Below are 20,082 nucleotides of genomic sequence, written 5' to 3'. Positions count from 1 at the left end.
TATTTGTTTGTTTATTTTTTATTCATTTATTGTTTATTTGTTTATTTTTTAAAAAGTTTTGATCTCCTCTTGTGTTTAAATGACTGTAGCCACAATCTTCACAATCGGAGCCTTAAGCTTAAAAGCTTACAGCGCCTAGTGTTCCCTGGCAGTCTCAATTCCAAGTATTAACTAAGCGCACACGATCGGGATTCCTAAGAGTGCTACGGCCATAAGCAATGACTGTTGGCTGTAGAAGACTATTTGTAATGCCTGTTCTAAGAGTAACTCTCGTTACAGAGCTGCTTGTAAACTAAAAAGCCTCAAAACTCAAAATAAATGACTGGCTTTCCAGTGTTTTTTGTTTATTTGTTTTTTTATTTGTTTGTTCATTTTTTATTCATTTATTGTTTATTTGTTTATTTTTTTTAAGTTTTGATCTCCTCTTGTGTTTAAATGACTGTAGCTACAATCTTCACAATCGGAGCCTTAAGCTCAATGGCTTACAGCGCCTAGTGTTCCCTGGCAGTCTCCATTCCAAGTATTAACTAAGCGCACAAGCTCGGGATTCCTAAGAGTGCTATGGCCATAACCGATGACTGTTGGCTGTAGAAGACAATTTGTAATGACTGTTTCTAAGAGCAACTCTTGCTGCTTGTGAACTAAAAAGCCTCACAACTCAAAATAAATGACTGGATTTCCAGTGTTTTTTGTTTGTTTGCTTTTTTATTTGTTTGTTTATTTTTTATTCATTTATTGTTTATTTGTTTATTTTTTAAAAGTTTTGATCTCCTCTTGTGTTTAAATGACTGTAGCCACAATCTTCACAATCGGAGCCTTAAGCTTAAAAGCTTACAGCGCCTAGTGTTCCCTGGCAGTCTCAATTCCAAGTATTAACTAAGCGCACAAGCTCGGGATTCCTAAGAGTGCTACGGCCATAAGCAATGACTGTTGGCTGTAGAAGACTATTTGTAATGCCTGTTCTAAGAGTAACTCTTGTTACAGAGCTGCTTGTAAACTAAAAAGCCTCACAACTCAAAATAAATGACTGGATTTCCAGTGTTTTTTGTTTGTTTGCTTTTTTATTTGTTTGTTTATTTTTTATTCATTTATTGTTTATTTGTTTATTTTTTAAAAGTTTTGATCTCCTCTTGTGTTTAAATGACTGTAGCCACAATCTTCACAATCGGAGCCTTAAGCTTAAAAGCTTACAGCGCCTAGTGTTCCCTGGCAGTCTCAATTCCAAGTATTAACTAAGCGCACAAGCTCGGGATTCCTAAGAGTGCTACGGCCATAAGCAATGACTGTTGGCTGTAGAAGACTATTTGTAATGCCTGTTCTAAGAGTAACTCTTGTTACAGAGCTGCTTGTAAACTAAAAAGCCTCACAACTCAAAATAAATGACTGGCTGTACAGTGTTTTTGGTTTGTTTGTTTTTTTATTTGTTTGTTTATTTTTTATTCATTTATTGTTTATTTGTTTATTTTTTAAAAAGTTTTGATCTCCTCTTGTGTTTAAATGACTGTAGCCACAATCTTCACAATCGGAGCCTTAAGCTTAAAAGCTTACAGCGCCTAGTGTTCCCTGGCAGTCTCAATTCCAAGTATTAACTAAGCGCACACGATCGGGATTCCTAAGAGTGCTACGGCCATAAGCAATGACTGTTGGCTGTAGAAGACTATTTGTAATGCCTGTTCTAAGAGTAACTCTTGTTACAGAGCTGCTTGTAAACTAAAAAGCCTCAAAACTCAAAATAAATGACTGGCTTTCCAGTGTTTTTTGTTTATTTGTTTTTTTATTTGTTTGTTCATTTTTTATTCATTTATTGTTTATTTGTTTATTTTTTTTAAGTTTTGATCTCCTCTTGTGTTTAAATGACTGTAGCTACAATGTTCACAATCGGAGCCTTAAGCTCAATGGCTTACAGCGCCTAGTGTTCCCTGGCAGTCACCATTCCAAGTATTAACTAAGCGCACACGATCGGGATTCCTAAGAGTGCTATGGCCAAAAGCAATGGCTGTTGGCTGTAGAAGACTATTTGTAATGACTGTTCTAAGAGTAACTCTTGTTACAGAGCTGCTTGTAAACTAAAAAGCCTCACAACTCAAAATAAATGACTGGCTGTACAGTGTTTTTTGTTTGTTTGTTTTTTTATTTGTTTGTTCATTTTTTATTCATTTATTGTTTATTTGTTTATTTTTTTTAAGTTTTGATCTCCTCTTGTGTTTAAATGACTGTAGCCACAATCTTCACAATCGGAGCCTTAAGCTTAAAAGCTTACAGCGCCTAGTGTTCCCTGGCAGTCTCCATTCCAAGTACTAACTAAGCGCACAAGCTCGGGATTCCTAAGAGTGCTACGGCCATAAGCAATGACTGTTGGCTGTAGAAGACTATTTGTAATGCCTGTTCTAAGAGTAACTCTTGTTACAGAGCTGCTTGTAAACTAAAAAGCCTCAAAACTCAAAATAAATGACTGGCTTTCCAGTGTTTTTTGTTTATTTGTTTTTTTATTTGTTTGTTCATTTTTTATTCATTTATTGTTTATTTGTTTATTTTTTAAAAAGTTTTGATCTCCTCTTGTGTTTAAATGACTGTAGCCACAATCTTCACAATCGGAGCCTTAAGCTTAAAAGCTTACAGCGCCTAGTGTTCCCTGGCAGTCTCAATTCCAAGTATTAACTAAGCGCACACGATCGGGATTCCTAAGAGTGCTACGGCCATAAGCAATGACTGTTGGCTGTAGAAGACTATTTGTAATGCCTGTTCTAAGAGTAACTCTTGTTACAGAGCTGCTTGTAAACTAAAAAGCCTCAAAACTCAAAATAAATGACTGGCTTTCCAGTTTTTTTTTGTTTATTTGTTTTTTTATTTGTTTGTTCATTTTTTATTCATTTATTGTTTATTTGTTTATTTTTTTTAAGTTTTGATCTCCTCTTGTGTTTAAATGACTGTAGCTACAATCTTCACAATCGGAGCCTTAAGCTCAATGGCTTACAGCGCCTAGTGTTCCCTGGCAGTCTCCATTCCAAGTATTAACTAAGCGCACAAGCTCGGGATTCCTAAGAGTGCTATGGCCATAAGCAATGACTGTTGGCTGTAGAAGACAATTTGTAATGACTGTTCTAAGAGCAACTCTTGCTGCTTGTGAACTAAAAAGCCTCACAACTCAAAATAAATGACTGGATTTCCAGTGTTTTTTGTTTGTTTGTTTTTTTATTTGTTTGTTTATTTTTTATTCATTTATTGTTTATTTGTTTATTTTTTAAAAGTTTTGATCTCCTCTTGTGTTTAAATGACTGTAGCCACAATCTTCACAATCGGAGCCTTAAGCTTAAAAGCTTACAACGCCTAGTGTTCCCTGGCAGTCTCAATTCCAAGTATTAACTAAGCGCACAAGCTCGGGATTCCTAAGAGTGCTACGGCCATAAGCAATGACTGTTGGCTGTAGAAGACTATTTGTAATGCCTGTTCTAAGAGTAACTCTTGTTACAGAGCTGCTTGTAAACTAAAAAGCCTCAAAACTCAAAATAAATGACTGGCTTTCCAGTGTTTTTTGTTTATTTGTTTTTTTATTTGTTTGTTCATTTTTTATTCATTTATTGTTTATTTGTTTATTTTTTAAAAAGTTTTGATCTCCTCTTGTGTTTAAATGACTGTAGCTACAATGTTCACAATCGGAGCCTTAAGCTCAATGGCTTACAGCGCCTAGTGTTCCCTGGCAGTCACCATTCCAAGTATTAACTAAGCGCACACGATCGGGATTCCTAAGAGTGCTATGGCCAAAAGCAATGGCTGTTGGCTGTAGAAGACTATTTGTAATGACTGTTCTAAGAGTAACTCTTGTTACAGAGCTGCTTGTAAACTAAAAAGCCTCACAACTCAAAATAAATGACTGGCTGTACAGTGTTTTTTGTTTGTTTGTTTTTTTATTTGTTTGTTCATTTTTTATTCATTTATTGTTTATTTGTTTATTTTTTTTAAGTTTTGATCTCCTCTTGTGTTTAAATGACTGTAGCCACAATCTTCACAATCGGAGCCTTAAGCTTAAAAGCTTACAGCGCCTAGTGTTCCCTGGCAGTCTCCATTCCAAGTACTAACTAAGCGCACAAGCTCGGGATTCCTAAGAGTGCTACGGCCATAAGCAATGACTGTTGGCTGTAGAAGACTATTTGTAATGCCTGTTCTAAGAGTAACTCTTGTTACAGAGCTGCTTGTAAACTAAAAAGCCTCAAAACTCAAAATAAATGACTGGCTTTCCAGTGTTTTTTGTTTTTTGTTTATTTGTTTTTTTATTTGTTTGTTCATTTTTTATTCATTTATTGTTTATTTGTTTATTTTTTAAAAAGTTTTGATCTCCTCTTGTGTTTAAATGACTGTAGCCACAATCTTCACAATCGGAGCCTTAAGCTTAAAAGCTTACAGCGCCTAGTGTTCCCTGGCAGTCTCAATTCCAAGTATTAACTAAGCGCACACGATCGGGATTCCTAAGAGTGCTACGGCCATAAGCAATGACTGTTGGCTGTAGAAGACTATTTGTAATGCCTGTTCTAAGAGTAACTCTTGTTACAGAGCTGCTTGTAAACTAAAAAGCCTCAAAACTCAAAATAAATGACTGGCTTTCCAGTTTTTTTTGTTTATTTGTTTTTTTATTTGTTTGTTCATTTTTTATTCATTTATTGTTTATTTGTTTATTTTTTTTAAGTTTTGATCTCCTCTTGTGTTTAAATGACTGTAGCTACAATCTTCACAATCGGAGCCTTAAGCTCAATGGCTTACAGCGCCTAGTGTTCCCTGGCAGTCTCCATTCCAAGTATTAACTAAGCGCACAAGCTCGGGATTCCTAAGAGTGCTATGGCCATAAGCAATGACTGTTGGCTGTAGAAGACAATTTGTAATGACTGTTCTAAGAGCAACTCTTGCTGCTTGTGAACTAAAAAGCCTCACAACTCAAAATAAATGACTGGATTTCCAGTGTTTTTTGTTTGTTTGTTTTTTTATTTGTTTGTTTATTTTTTATTCATTTATTGTTTATTTGTTTATTTTTTAAAAGTTTTGATCTCCTCTTGTGTTTAAATGACTGTAGCCACAATCTTCACAATCGGAGCCTTAAGCTTAAAAGCTTACAACGCCTAGTGTTCCCTGGCAGTCTCAATTCCAAGTATTAACTAAGCGCACAAGCTCGGGATTCCTAAGAGTGCTACGGCCATAAGCAATGACTGTTGGCTGTAGAAGACTATTTGTAATGCCTGTTCTAAGAGTAACTCTTGTTACAGAGCTGCTTGTAAACTAAAAAGCCTCAAAACTCAAAATAAATGACTGGCTTTCCAGTGTTTTTTGTTTATTTGTTTTTTTATTTGTTTGTTTATTTTTTATTCATTTATTGTTTATTTGTTTATTTTTTAAAAAGTTTTGATCTCCTCTTGTGTTTAAATGACTGTAGCCACAATCTTCACAATCGGAGCCTTAAGCTTAAAAGCTTACAGCGCCTAGTGTTCCCTGGCAGTCTCATTTCCAAGTATTAACTAAGCGCACACGATCGGGATTCCTAAGAGTGCTATGGCCAAAAGCAATGGCTGTTGGCTGTAGAAGACTATTTGTAATGACTGTTCTAAGAGTAACTCTTGTTACAGAGCTGCTTGTAAACTAAAAAGCCTCACAACTCAAAATAAATGACTGGCTGTACAGTGTTTTTTGTTTGTTTGTTTTTTTATTTGTTTGTTCATTTTTTATTCATTTATTGTTTATTTGTTTATTTTTTTTAAGTTTTGATCTCCTCTTGTGTTTAAATGACTGTAGCCACAATCTTCACAATCGGAGCCTTAAGCTTAAAAGCTTACAGCGCCTAGTGTTCCCTGGCAGTCTCCATTCCAAGTACTAACTAAGCGCACAAGCTCGGGATTCCTAAGAGTGCTACGGCCATAAGCAATGACTGTTGGCTGTAGAAGACTATTTGTAATGCCTGTTCTAAGAGTAACTCTTGTTACAGAGCTGCTTGTAAACTAAAAAGCCTCAAAACTCAAAATAAATGACTGGCTTTCCAGTGTTTTTTGTTTTTTGTTTATTTGTTTTTTTATTTGTTTGTTCATTTTTTATTCATTTATTGTTTATTTGTTTATTTTTTAAAAAGTTTTGATCTCCTCTTGTGTTTAAATGACTGTAGCCACAATCTTCACAATCGGAGCCTTAAGCTTAAAAGCTTACAGCGCCTAGTGTTCCCTGGCAGTCTCAATTCCAAGTATTAACTAAGCGCACACGATCGGGATTCCTAAGAGTGCTACGGCCATAAGCAATGACTGTTGGCTGTAGAAGACTATTTGTAATGCCTGTTCTAAGAGTAACTCTTGTTACAGAGCTGCTTGTAAACTAAAAAGCCTCAAAACTCAAAATAAATGACTGGCTTTCCAGTTTTTTTTGTTTATTTGTTTTTTTATTTGTTTGTTCATTTTTTATTCATTTATTGTTTATTTGTTTATTTTTTTTAAGTTTTGATCTCCTCTTGTGTTTAAATGACTGTAGCTACAATCTTCACAATCGGAGCCTTAAGCTCAATGGCTTACAGCGCCTAGTGTTCCCTGGCAGTCTCCATTCCAAGTATTAACTAAGCGCACAAGCTCGGGATTCCTAAGAGTGCTATGGCCATAAGCAATGACTGTTGGCTGTAGAAGACAATTTGTAATGACTGTTCTAAGAGCAACTCTTGCTGCTTGTGAACTAAAAAGCCTCACAACTCAAAATAAATGACTGGATTTCCAGTGTTTTTTGTTTGTTTGTTTTTTTATTTGTTTGTTTATTTTTTATTCATTTATTGTTTATTTGTTTATTTTTTAAAAGTTTTGATCTCCACTTGTGTTTAAATGACTGTAGCCACAATCTTCACAATCGGAGCCTTAAGCTTAAAAGCTTACAACGCCTAGTGTTCCCTGGCAGTCTCAATTCCAAGTATTAACTAAGCGCACAAGCTCGGGATTCCTAAGAGTGCTACGGCCATAAGCAATGACTGTTGGCTGTAGAAGACTATTTGTAATGCCTGTTCTAAGAGTAACTCTTGTTACAGAGCTGCTTGTAAACTAAAAAGCCTCAAAACTCAAAATAAATGACTGGCTTTCCAGTGTTTTTTGTTTATTTGTTTTTTTATTTGTTTGTTCATTTTTTATTCATTTATTGTTTATTTGTTTATTTTTTTAAGTTTTGATCTCCTCTTGTGTTTAAATGACTGTAGCTACAATGTTCACAATCGGAGCCTTAAGCTCAATGGCTTACAGCGCCTAGTGTTCCCTGGCAGTCTCCATTCCAAGTATTAACTAAGCGCACACGATCGGGATTCCTAAGAGTGCTATGGCCAAAAGCAATGGCTGTTGGCTGTAGAAGACTATTTGTAATGACTGTTCTAAGAGTAACTCTTGTTACAGAGCTGCTTGTAAACTAAAAAGCCTCACAACTCAAAATAAATGACTGGCTGTACAGTGTTTTTTGTTTGTTTGTTTTTTTATTTGTTTGTTTATTTTTTATTCATTTATTGTTTATTTGTTTATTTTTAAAAAAGTTTTGATCTCCTCTTATGTTTAAATGACTGTAGCCACAATCTTCACAATCGGAGCCTTAAGCTTAAAAGCTTACAGCGCCTAGTGTTCCCTGGCAGTCTCCATTCCAAGTACTAACTAAGCGCACACGATCGGGATTCCTAAGAGTGCTATGGCCAAAAGCAATGGCTGTTGGCTGTAGAAGACTATTTGTAATGACTGTTCTAAGAGTAACTCTTGTTACAGAGCTGCTTGTAAACTAAAAAGCCTCACAACTCAAATTAAATGACTGGCTGTACAGTGTTTTTTGTTTATTTGTTTTTTTATTTGTTTGTTTATTTTTTATTCATTTATTGTTTATTTGTTTATTTTTTAAAAAGTTTTGATCTCCTCTTGTGTTTAAATGACTGTAGCCACAATCTTCACAATCGGAGCCTTAAGCTTAAAAGCTTACAGCGCCTAGTGTTCCCTGGCAGTCTCAATTCCAAGTATTAACTAAGCGCACACGATCGGGATTCCTAAGAGTGCTACGGCCATAAGCAATGACTGTTGGCTGTAGAAGACTATTTGTAATGCCTGTTCTAAGAGTAACTCTTGTTACAGAGCTGCTTGTAAACTAAAAAGCCTCAAAACTCAAAATAAATGACTGGCTTTCCAGTGTTTTTTGTTTATTTGTTTTTTTATTTGTTTGTTCATTTTTTATTCATTTATTGTTTATTTGTTTATTTTTTTAAAGTTTTGATCTCCTCTTGTGTTTAAATGACTGTAGCTACAATCTTCACAATCGGAGCCTTAAGCTCAATGGCTTACAGCGCCTAGTGTTCCCTGGCAGTCTCCATTCCAAGTATTAACTAAGCGCACAAGCTCGGGATTCCTAAGAGTGCTATGGCCATAAGCAATGACTGTTGGCTGTAGAAGACAATTTGTAATGACTGTTCTAAGAGCAACTCTTGCTGCTTGTGAACTAAAAAGCCTCACAACTCAAAATAAATGACTGGATTTCCAGTGTTTTTTGTTTGTTTGTTTTTTTATTTGTTTGTTTATTTTTTATTCATTTATTGTTTATTTGTTTATTTTTTAAAAGTTTTGATCTCCTCTTGTGTTTAAATGACTGTAGCCACAATCTTCACAATCGGAGCCTTAAGCTTAAAAGCTTACAACGCCTAGTGTTCCCTGGCAGTCTCAATTCCAAGTATTAACTAAGCGCACAAGCTCGGGATTCCTAAGAGTGCTACGGCCATAAGCAATGACTGTTGGCTGTAGAAGACTATTTGTAATGCCTGTTCTAAGAGTAACTCTTGTTACAGAGCTGCTTGTAAACTAAAAAGCCTCAAAACTCAAAATAAATGACTGGCTTTCCAGTGTTTTTTGTTTATTTGTTTTTTTATTTGTTTGTTCATTTTTTATTCATTTATTGTTTATTTGTTTATTTTTTAAAAAGTTTTGATCTCCTCTTGTGTTTAAATGACTGTAGCCACAATCTTCACAATCGGAGCCTTAAGCTTAAAAGCTTACAGCGCCTAGTGTTCTCTGGCAGTCTCCATTCCAAGTACTAACTAAGCGCACACGATCGGGATTCCTAAGAGTGCTATGGCCAAAAGCAATGGCTGTTGGCTGTAGAAGACTATTTGTAATGACTGTTCTAAGAGTAACTCTTGTTACAGAGCTGCTTGTAAACTAAAAAGCCTCACAACTCAAAATAAATGACTGGCTGTACAGTGTTTTTTGTTTGTTTGTTTTTTTATTTGTTTGTTTATTTTTTATTCGTTTATTGTTTATTTGTTTATTTTTAAAAAGTTTTGATCTCCTCTTGTGTTTAAATGACTGTAGCTACAATCTTCACAATCGGAGCCTTAAGCTCAATGGCTTACAGCGCCTAGTGTTCCCTGGCAGTCTCCATTCCAAGTATTAACTAAGCGCACACGATCGGGATTCCTAAGAGTGCTATGGCCAAAAGCAATGGCTGTTGGCTGTAGAAGACTATTTGTAATGACTGTTCTAAGAGTAACTCTTGTTACAGAGCTGCTTGTAAACTAAAAAGCCTCACAACTCAAAATAAATGACTGGCTGTACAGTGTTTTTTGTTTGTTTGTTTTTTTATTTGTTTGTTTATTTTTTATTCATTTATTGTTTATTTGTTTATTTTTTAAAAAGTTTTGATCTCCTCTTGTGTTTAAATGACTGTAGCCACAATCTTCACAATCGGAGCCTTAAGCTTAAAAGCTTACAGCGCCTAGTGTTCTCTGGCAGTCTCCATTCCAAGTACTAACTAAGCGCACACGATCGGGATTCCTAAGAGTGCTATGGCCAAAAGCAATGGCTGTTGGCTGTAGAAGACTATTTGTAATGACTGTTCTAAGAGTAACTCTTGTTACAGAGCTGCTTGTAAACTAAAAAGCCTCACAACTCAAAATAAATGACTGGCTGTACAGTGTTTTTTGTTTGTTTGTTTTTTTATTTGTTTGTTTATTTTTTATTCATTTATTGTTTATTTGTTTATTTTTTAAAAAGTTTTGATCTCCTCTTGTGTTTAAATGACTGTAGCCACAATCTTCACAATCGGAGCCTTAAGCTTAAAAGCTTACAGCGCCTAGTGTTCTCTGGCAGTCTCCATTCCAAGTACTAACTAAGCGCACACGATCGGGATTCCTAAGAGTGCTATGGCCAAAAGCAATGGCTGTTGGCTGTAGAAGACTATTTGTAATGACTGTTCTAAGAGTAACTCTTGTTACAGAGCTGCTTGTAAACTAAAAAGCCTCACAACTCAAAATAAATGACTGGCTGTACAGTGTTTTTTGTTTGTTTGTTTTTTTATTTGTTTGTTTATTTTTTATTCGTTTATTGTTTATTTGTTTATTTTTAAAAAGTTTTGATCTCCTCTTGTGTTTAAATGACTGTAGCCACAATCTTCACAATCGGAGCCTTAAGCTTAAAAGCTTACAGCGCCTAGTGTTCCCTGGCAGTCTCCATTCCAAGTACTAACTAAGCGCACACGATCGGGATTCCTAAGAGTGCTATGGCCAAAAGCAATGGCTGTTGGCTGTAGAAGACTATTTGTAATGACTGTTCTAAGAGTAACTCTTGTTACAGAGCTGCTTGTAAACTAAAAAGCCTCACAACTCAAATTAAATGACTGGCTGTACAGTGTTTTTTGTTTATTTGTTTTTTTATTTGTTTGTTTATTTTTTATTCATTTATTGTTTATTTGTTTATTTTTTAAAAAGTTTTGATCTCCTCTTGTGTTTAAATGACTGTAGCCACAATCTTCACAATCGGAGCCTTAAGCTTAAAAGCTTACAGCGCCTAGTGTTCCCTGGCAGTCTCAATTCCAAGTATTAACTAAGCGCACACGATCGGGATTCCTAAGAGGGCTACGGCCATAAGCAATGACTGTTGGCTGTAGAAGACTATTTGTAATGCCTGTTCTAAGAGTAACTCTTGTTACAGAGCTGCTTGTAAACTAAAAAGCCTCAAAACTCAAAATAAATGACTGGCTTTCCAGTGTTTTTTGTTTATTTGTTTTTTTATTTGTTTGTTCATTTTTTATTCATTTATTGTTTATTTGTTTATTTTTTTTAAGTTTTGATCTCCTCTTGTGTTTAAATGACTGTAGCTACAATCTTCACAATCGGAGCCTTAAGCTCAATGGCTTACAGCGCCTAGTGTTCCCTGGCAGTCTCCATTCCAAGTATTAACTAAGCGCACAAGCTCGGGATTCCTAAGAGTGCTATGGCCATAAGCAATGACTGTTGGCTGTAGAAGACAATTTGTAATGACTGTTCTAAGAGCAACTCTTGCTGCTTGTGAACTAAAAAGCCTCACAACTCAAAATAAATGACTGGATTTCCAGTGTTTTTTGTTTGTTTGTTTTTTTATTTGTTTGTTTATTTTTTATTCATTTATTGTTTATTTGTTTATTTTTTAAAAGTTTTGATCTCCTCTTGTGTTTAAATGACTGTAGCCACAATCTTCACAATCGGAGCCTTAAGCTTAAAAGCTTACAGCGCCTAGTGTTCCCTGGCAGTCTCAATTCCAAGTATTAACTAAGCGCACACGATCGGGATTCCTAAGAGTGCTACGGCCATAAGCAATGACTGTTGGCTGTAGAAGACTATTTGTAATGCCTGTTCTAAGAGTAACTCTTGTTACAGAGCTGCTTGTAAACTAAAAAGCCTCACAACTCAAAATAAATGACTGGCTGTACAGTGTTTTTTGTTTGTTTGTTTTTTTATTTGTTTGTTTATTTTTTATTCATTTATTGTTTATTTGTTTATTTTTTAAAAAGTTTTGATCTCCTCTTGTGTTTAAATGACTGTAGCCACAATCTTCACAATCGGAGCCTTAAGCTTAAAAGCTTACAGCGCCTAGTGTTCCCTGGCAGTCTCCATTCCAAGTACTAACTAAGCGCACACGATCGGGATTCCTAAGAGTGCTATGGCCAAAAGCAATGGCTGTTGGCTGTAGAAGACTATTTGTAATGACTGTTCTAAGAGTAACTCTTGTTACAGAGCTGCTTGTAAACTAAAAAGCCTCACAACTCAAAATAAATGACTGGCTGTACAGTGTTTTTTGTTTGTTTGTTTTTTTATTTGTTTGTTTATTTTTTATTCATTTATTGTTTATTTGTTTATTTTTTAAAAAGTTTTGATCTCCTCTTGTGTTTAAATGACTGTAGCCACAATCTTCACAATCGGAGCCTTAAGCTTAAAAGCTTACAGCGCCTAGTGTTCCCTGGCAGTCTCCATTCCAAATACTAACTAAGCGCACACGATCGGGATTCCTAAGAGTGCTATGGCCAAAAGCAATGGCTGTTGGCTGTAGAAGACTATTTGTAATGACTGTTCTAAGAGTAACTCTTGTTACAGAGCTGCTTGTAAACTAAAAAGCCTCACAACTCAAAATAAATGACTGGCTGTACAGTGTTTTTTGTTTATTTGTTTTTTTATTTGTTTGTTTATTTTTTATTCATTTATTGTTTATTTGTTTATTTTTTTTAAGTTTTGATCTCCTCTTGTGTTTAAATGACTGTAGCTACAATCTTCACAATCGGAGCCTTAAGCTCAATGGCTTACAGCGCCTAGTGTTCCCTGGCAGTCTCCATTCCAAGTATTAACTAAGCGCACACGATCGGGATTCCTAAGAGTGCTATGGCCAAAAGCAATGGCTGTTGGCTGTAGAAGACTATTTGTAATGACTGTTCTAAGAGTAACTCTTGTTACAGAGCTGCTTGTAAACTAAAAAGCCTCACAACTCAAAATAAATGACTGGCTGTACAGTGTTTTTTGTTTGTTTGTTTTTTTATTTGTTTGTTTATTTTTTATTCATTTATTGTTTATTTGTTTATTTTTTAAAAAGTTTTGATCTCCTCTTGTGTTTAAATGACTGTAGCCACAATCTTCACAATCGGAGCCTTAAGCTTAAAAGCTTACAGCGCCTAGTGTTCCCTGGCAGTCTCCATTCCAAGTACTAACTAAGCGCACACGATCGGGATTCCTAAGAGTGCTATGGCCAAAAGCAATGGCTGTTGGCTGTAGAAGACTATTTGTAATGACTGTTCTAAGAGTAACCCTTGTTACAGAGCTGCTTGTAAACTAAAAAGCCTCACAACTCAAAATAAATGACTGGCTGTACAGTGTTTTTTGTTTATTTGTTTTTTTATTTGTTTGTTCATTTTTTATTCATTTATTGTTTATTTGTTTATTTTTTTTAAGTTTTGATCTCCTCTTGTGTTTAAATGACTGTAGCTACAATCTTCACAATCGGAGCCTTAAGCTCAATGGCTTACAGCGCCTAGTGTTCCCTGGCAGTCTCCATTCCAAGTATTAACTAAGCGCACAAGCTCGGGATTCCTAAGAGTGCTATGGCCATAAGCAATGACTGTTGGCTGTAGAAGACAATTTGTAATGACTGTTCTAAGAGCAACTCTTGCTGCTTGTGAACTAAAAAGCCTCACAACTCAAAATAAATGACTGGATTTCCAGTGTTTTTTGTTTGTTTGTTTTTTTATTTGTTTGTTCATTTTTTATTCATTTATTGTTTATTTGTTTATTTTTTTAAGTTTTGATCTCCTCTTGTGTTTAAATGACTGTAGCTACAATGTTCACAATCGGAGCCTTAAGCTCAATGGCTTACAGCGCCTAGTGTTCCCTGGCAGTCACCATTCCAAGTATTAACTAAGCGCACACGATCGGGATTCCTAAGAGTGCTATGGCCAAAAGCAATGGCTGTTGGCTGTAGAAGACTATTTGTAATGACTGTTCTAAGAGTAACTCTTGTTACAGAGCTGCTTGTAAACTAAAAAGCCTCACAACTCAAAATAAATGACTGGCTGTACAGTGTTTTTTGTTTGTTTGTTTTTTTATTTGTTTGTTTATTTTTTATTCATTTATTGTTTATTTGTTTATTTTTTAAAAAGTTTTGATCTCCTCTTGTGTTTAAATGACTGTAGCCACAATCTTCACAATCGGAGCCTTAAGCTTAAAAGCTTACAGCGCCTAGTGTTCCCTGGCAGTCTCCATTCCAAGTACTAACTAAGCGCACACGATCGGGATTCCTAAGAGTGCTATGGCCAAAAGCAATGGCTGTTGGCTGTAGAAGACTATTTGTAATGACTGTTCTAAGAGTAACTCTTGTTACAGAGCTGCTTGTAAACTAAAAAGCCTCACAACTCAAAATAAATGACTGGCTGTACAGTGTTTTTTGTTTATTTGTTTTTTTATTTGTTTGTTTATTTTTTATTCATTTATTGTTTATTTGTTTATTTTTTAAAAAGTTTTGATCTCCTCTTGTGTTTAAATGACTGTAGCCACAATCTTCACAATCGGAGCCTTAAGCTTAAAAGCTTACAGCGCCTAGTGTTCCCTGGCAGTCTCAATTCCAAGTATTAACTAAGCGCACACGATCGGGATTCCTAAGAGTGCTACGGCCATAAGCAATGACTGTTGGCTGTAGAAGACTATTTGTAATGCCTGTTCTAAGAGTAACTCTTGTTACAGAGCTGCTTGTAAACTAAAAAGCCTCAAAACTCAAAATAAATGACTGGCTTTCCAGTGTTTTTTGTTTATTTGTTTTTTTATTTGTTTGTTCATTTTTTATTCATTTATTGTTTATTTGTTTATTTTTTTAAGTTTTGATCTCCTCTTGTGTTTAAATGACTGTAGCTACAATGTTCACAATCGGAGCCTTAAGCTCAATGGCTTACAGCGCCTAGTGTTCCCTGGCAGTCTCCATTCCAAGTATTAACTAAGCGCACACGATCGGGATTCCTAAGAGTGCTATGGCCAAAAGCAATGGCTGTTGGCTGTAGAAGACTATTTGTAATGACTGTTCTAAGAGTAACTCTTGTTACAGAGCTGCTTGTAAACTAAAAAGCCTCACAACTCAAAATAAATGACTGGCTGTACAGTGTTTTTTGTTTGTTTGTTTTTTTATTTGTTTGTTTATTTTTTATTCATTTATTGTTTATTTGTTTATTTTTTAAAAAGTTTTGATCTCCTCTTGTGTTTAAATGACTGTAGCCACAATCTTCACAATCGGAGCCTTAAGCTTAAAAGCTTACAGCGCCTAGTGTTCCCTGGCAGTCTCCATTCCAAATACTAACTAAGCGCACACGATCGGGATTCCTAAGAGTGCTATGGCCAAAAGCAATGGCTGTTGGCTGTAGAAGACTATTTGTAATGACTGTTCTAAGAGTAACTCTTGTTACAGAGCTGCTTGTAAACTAAAAAGCCTCACAACTCAAAATAAATGACTGGCTGTACAGTGTTTTTTGTTTATTTGTTTTTTTATTTGTTTGTTTATTTTTTATTCATTTATTGTTTATTTGTTTATTTTTTTTAAGTTTTGATCTCCTCTTGTGTTTAAATGACTGTAGCTACAATCTTCACAATCGGAGCCTTAAGCTCAATGGCTTACAGCGCCTAGTGTTCCCTGGCAGTCTCCATTCCAAGTATTAACTAAGCGCACAAGCTCGGGATTCCTAAGAGTGCTACGGCCATAAGCAATGACTGTTGGCTGTAGAAGTCAAACTTTCAAACTGCTGTCACACGCTCAGTTTTCGAGCTAGAGACACCAGAACTCAAACGGGCAGACCCGAGAGTCCAAGGTCCCACCACGTAAAATTATAGGCCGATAGCCCACCCGCTTCATGACCTTTGACCCCGTTTTCCATTCACGGCCTACACAGCTCCATAGAGTCCAATGTAAACTGCTGTGGGACAGTGCTCTCTTAACATCCCACTACCAACAGCTTAGCAGTAAACTCCTTCACCATAAGCGTCGCCTAGTGACCCACGCGGGTTTACCGTATCGAGGACCTCGCTTTAAGCGGTAAAGACGCGGATCGGGGGGCGGGGGTTTAGGCGGCGCAACATCTCGCGTTTCCTCCTGGAAATGCAGACCTCTAGTGTTACGTTTGCTGCCCTTCATTCTGAGGATCGTTCGTTCTTGTCCGGTTAACTCCGCCCACAGTTTTCGAGATATCGACTCCGTTCAAAGTTTCATTCGTAGAGCTTCCCTGTGGGATGCGGGCTTGTATACAGCTTTTGGAAAAGTTGCATAGTTTTAACACAGTAAGCATTTGAAGTTTCATCTTTTGTCCCATAGGAATGAATGGAAATATGTCCATAAACTTTTGTCAAACTTTCAAACTGCTGTCACACGCTCAGTCTTCGAGCTAGAGACACCAGAATTCAAACGGGCAGACCCGAGAGTCCAAGGTCCCACCACGTGAAATTATAGGCCGATACCCCGCCCGCTTCATGACCTTTGACCCCGTTTTCCATTCACGGCCTACAGAGCTCCATAGAGTCCAATGTAAACTGCTGTGGGAGAGTGCTCTCTTAACATCCCACTACCGACAGCTTAGCAGTAAACTCCTTCACCATAAGCGTCGCCTAGTGACCCACGCGGGTTTACCGTATCGAGGACCTCGCTTTAAGCGGGAAAGACGCGGATCGGGGGGCAGGGGTTTAGGCGGCGCAACATCTCGTGTTACGTTTGCTGCCCTTCATTCTGAGGATCTTCATTCCTTGTCCGGTTAACTCCGCCCACAGTTTTCGAGATATCGACCCCGTTCAAAGTTTGTTTCGTAGAGCTTCCTTGTGGGATGCGGGCTTGTATACAGCTTTTGGAAAAGTTACATAGTTTTCGCACAGTAAGCATTTGAAGTTTCAACTTTTCTCCCATAGGAATGAATGGAAAAATGTCCATAAACTTTTGTCAAACTTTCAAAGTGCTGTCACACGGTCAGTTTTCGAGCTAGAGACACCAGAACTCAAACGGGCAGACCCGAGGGTCCACGGTCCCACCACGTAAAACTATGGGCCGATAGCCCACCCGCTTCATGACCTTTGACCCCTTTTCCATTCACGGCCTACAGAGCTCCATAGAGTCCAATGTAAACTGCTGTGGGACAGTGCTCTATTAACATCCCACTACCAACAGCTTAGCAGTAAACTCCTTCACCATAAGCGTCGCCTAGTGACCCACACGGGTTTACCGTATCGAGGACCTCGCTTTAAGCGGGAAAGACGCGGATCGGGGGGCGGGGGTTTAGGCGGCGCAACATCTCGCGTTTCCTCCTGGTGTTACGTTTGCTGCCCTTCATTCTGAGGATCGCTCATTCTTGTCCGGTTAACTCCGCCCACAGTTTTCGAGATATCGACTCCGTTCAAAGTTTCATTCGTAGAGCTTCCCTGTGGGATGCGGGCTTGTATACAGCTTTTGGAAAAGTTACATAGTTTTCGCACAGTAAGCATTTGAAGTTTCATCTTTACTCCCATAGGAATGAATGGAAAAATGTCCATAAACTTTTGTCAAACTTTAAAACTGCTGAAAACTGCGGTCAGTTTTCGAGCTAGACACACCAGAACTCAAACGGTCAGACCTGAGAGTCCACGGTCCCACCACCTGAAATTATAGGCCGATAGCCCACCCGCTTCATGACCTTTGACCCCGTTTTCCATTCATGGCCTACACAGCTCCATAGAGTCCAATGTAAACTGCTGTGGGAGAGTGCTCTCTTAACATCCCACTACCGACAGCTTAGCAGTAAACTCCTTCACCATAAGCGTCGCCTAGTGACCCACACGGGTTTACCGTATCGAAGACCTCGCTTTAAGCGGGAAAGACTTTTTAAAAAGTTTTGATCTCCTCTTGTGTTTAAATGACTGTAGCCACAATCTTCACAATCGGAGCCTTAAGCTCAATGGCTTACAGCGCCTAGTGTTCCCTGGCAGTCTCCATTCCAAGTATTAACTAAGCGCACAAGCTCGGGATTCCTAAGAGTGCTATGGCCATAAGCAATGACTGTTGGCTGTAGAAGACAATTTGTAATGACTGTTCTAAGAGCAACTCTTGCTGCTTGTGAACTAAAAAGCCTCACAACTCAAAATAAATGACTGGATTTCCAGTGTTTTTTGTTTGTTTGTTTTTTTATTTGTTTGTTTATTTTTTATTCATTTATTGTTTATTTGTTTATTTTTTAAAAGTTTTGATCTCCTCTTGTGTTTAAATGACTGTAGCCACAATCTTCACAATCGGAGCCTTAAGCTTAAAAGCTTACAGCGCCTAGTGTTCCCTGGCAGTCTCAATTCCAAGTATTAACTAAGCGCACAAGCTCGGGATTCCTAAGAGTGCTACGGCCATAAGCAATGACTGTTGGCTGTAGAAGACTATTTGTAATGCCTGTTCTAAGAGTAACTCTTGTTACAGAGCTGCTTGTAAACTAAAAAGCCTCAAAACTCAAAATAAATGACTGGCTTTCCAGTGTTTTTTGTTTATTTGTTTTTTTATTTGTTTGTTCATTTTTTATTCATTTATTGTTTATTTGTTTATTTTTTTTAAAGTTTTGATCTCCTCTTGTGTTTAAATGACTGTAGCCACAATCTTCACAATCGGAGCCTTAAGCTTAAAAGCTTACAGCGCCTAGTGTTCCCTGGCAGTCTCCATTCCAAGTATTAACTAAGCGCACAAGCTCGGGATTCCTAAGAGTGCTATGGCCATAAGCAATGACTGTTGGCTGTAGAAGACAATTTGTAATGACTGTTCTAAGAGCAACTCTTGCTGCTTGTGAACTAAAAAGCCTCACAACTCAAAATAAATGACTGGCTGTACAGTGTTTTTTGTTTGTTTGTTCTTTTATTTGTTTGTTTATTTTTTATTCATTTATTGTTTATTTGTTTATTTTTTAAAAAGTTTTGATCTCCTCTTGTGTTTAAATGACTGTAGCCACAATCTTCACAATCGGAGCCTTAAGCTTAAAAGCTTACAGCGCCTAGTGTTCCCTGGCAGTCTCAATTCCAAGTATTAACTAAGCGCACACGATCGGGATTCCTAAGAGTGCTACGGCCATAAGCAATGACTGTTGGCTGTAGAAGACTATTTGTAATGCCTGTTCTAAGAGTAACTCTTGTTACAGAGCTGCTTGTAAACTAAAAAGCCTCAAAACTCAAAATAAATGACTGGCTTTCCAGTGTTTTTTGTTTATTTGTTTTTTTATTTGTTTGTTCATTTTTTATTCATTTATTGTTTATTTGTTTATTTTTTTTAAGTTTTGATCTCCTCTTGTGTTTAAATGACTGTAGCTACAATCTTCACAATCGGAGCCTTAAGCTCAATGGCTTACAGCGCCTAGTGTTCCCTGGCAGTCTCCATTCCAAGTATTAACTAAGCGCACAAGCTCGGGATTCCTAAGAGTGCTATGGCCATAAGCAATGACTGTTGGCTGTAGAAGACAATTTGTAATGACTGTTCTAAGAGCAACTCTTGCTGCTTGTGAACTAAAAAGCCTCACAACTCAAAATAAATGACTGGATTTCCAGTGTTTTTTGTTTGTTTGTTTTTTTATTTGTTTGTTTATTTTTTATTCATTTATTGTTTATTTGTTTATTTTTTAAAAGTTTTGATCTCCTCTTGTGTTTAAATGACTGTAGCCACAATCTTCACAATCGGAGCCTTAAGCTTAAAAGCTTACAGCGCCTAGTGTTCCCTGGCAGTCTCAATTCCAAGTATTAACTAAGCGCACACGATCGGGATTCCTAAGAGTGCTACGGCCATAAGCAATGACTGTTGGCTGTAGAAGACTATTTGTAATGCCTGTTCTAAGAGTAACTCTTGTTACAGAGCTGCTTGTAAACTAAAAAGCCTCAAAACTCAAAATAAATGACTGGCTGTACAATGTTTTTTGTTTGTTTGTTTTTTTATTTGTTTGTTTATTTTTTATTCATTTATTGTTTATTTGTTTATTTTTTAAAAAGTTTTGATCTCCTCTTGTGTTTAAATGACTGTAGCTACAATCTTCACAATCGGAGCCTTAAGCTTAAAAGCTTACAGCGCCTAGTGTTCCCTGGCAGTCTCCATTCCAAGTATTAACTAAGCGCACAAGATCGGGATTCCTAAGAGTGCTATGGCCAAAAGCAATGGCTGTTGGCTGTAGAAGACTATTTGTAATGACTGTTCTAAGAGTAACTCTTGTTACAGAGCTGCTTGTAAACTAAAAAGCCTCACAACTCAAAATAAATGACTGGCTGTACAATGTTTTTTGTTTGTTTGTTTTTTTATTTGTTTGTTTATTTTTTATTCA

The sequence above is a fragment of the Hoplias malabaricus genome, chromosome 2 (assembly GCF_029633855.1).
Source record: "Hoplias malabaricus isolate fHopMal1 chromosome 2, fHopMal1.hap1, whole genome shotgun sequence".
NCBI classification, from domain to species: domain Eukaryota; kingdom Metazoa; phylum Chordata; class Actinopteri; order Characiformes; family Erythrinidae; genus Hoplias; species Hoplias malabaricus.
Note: the sequence above shows the minus strand (reverse complement) of the source record.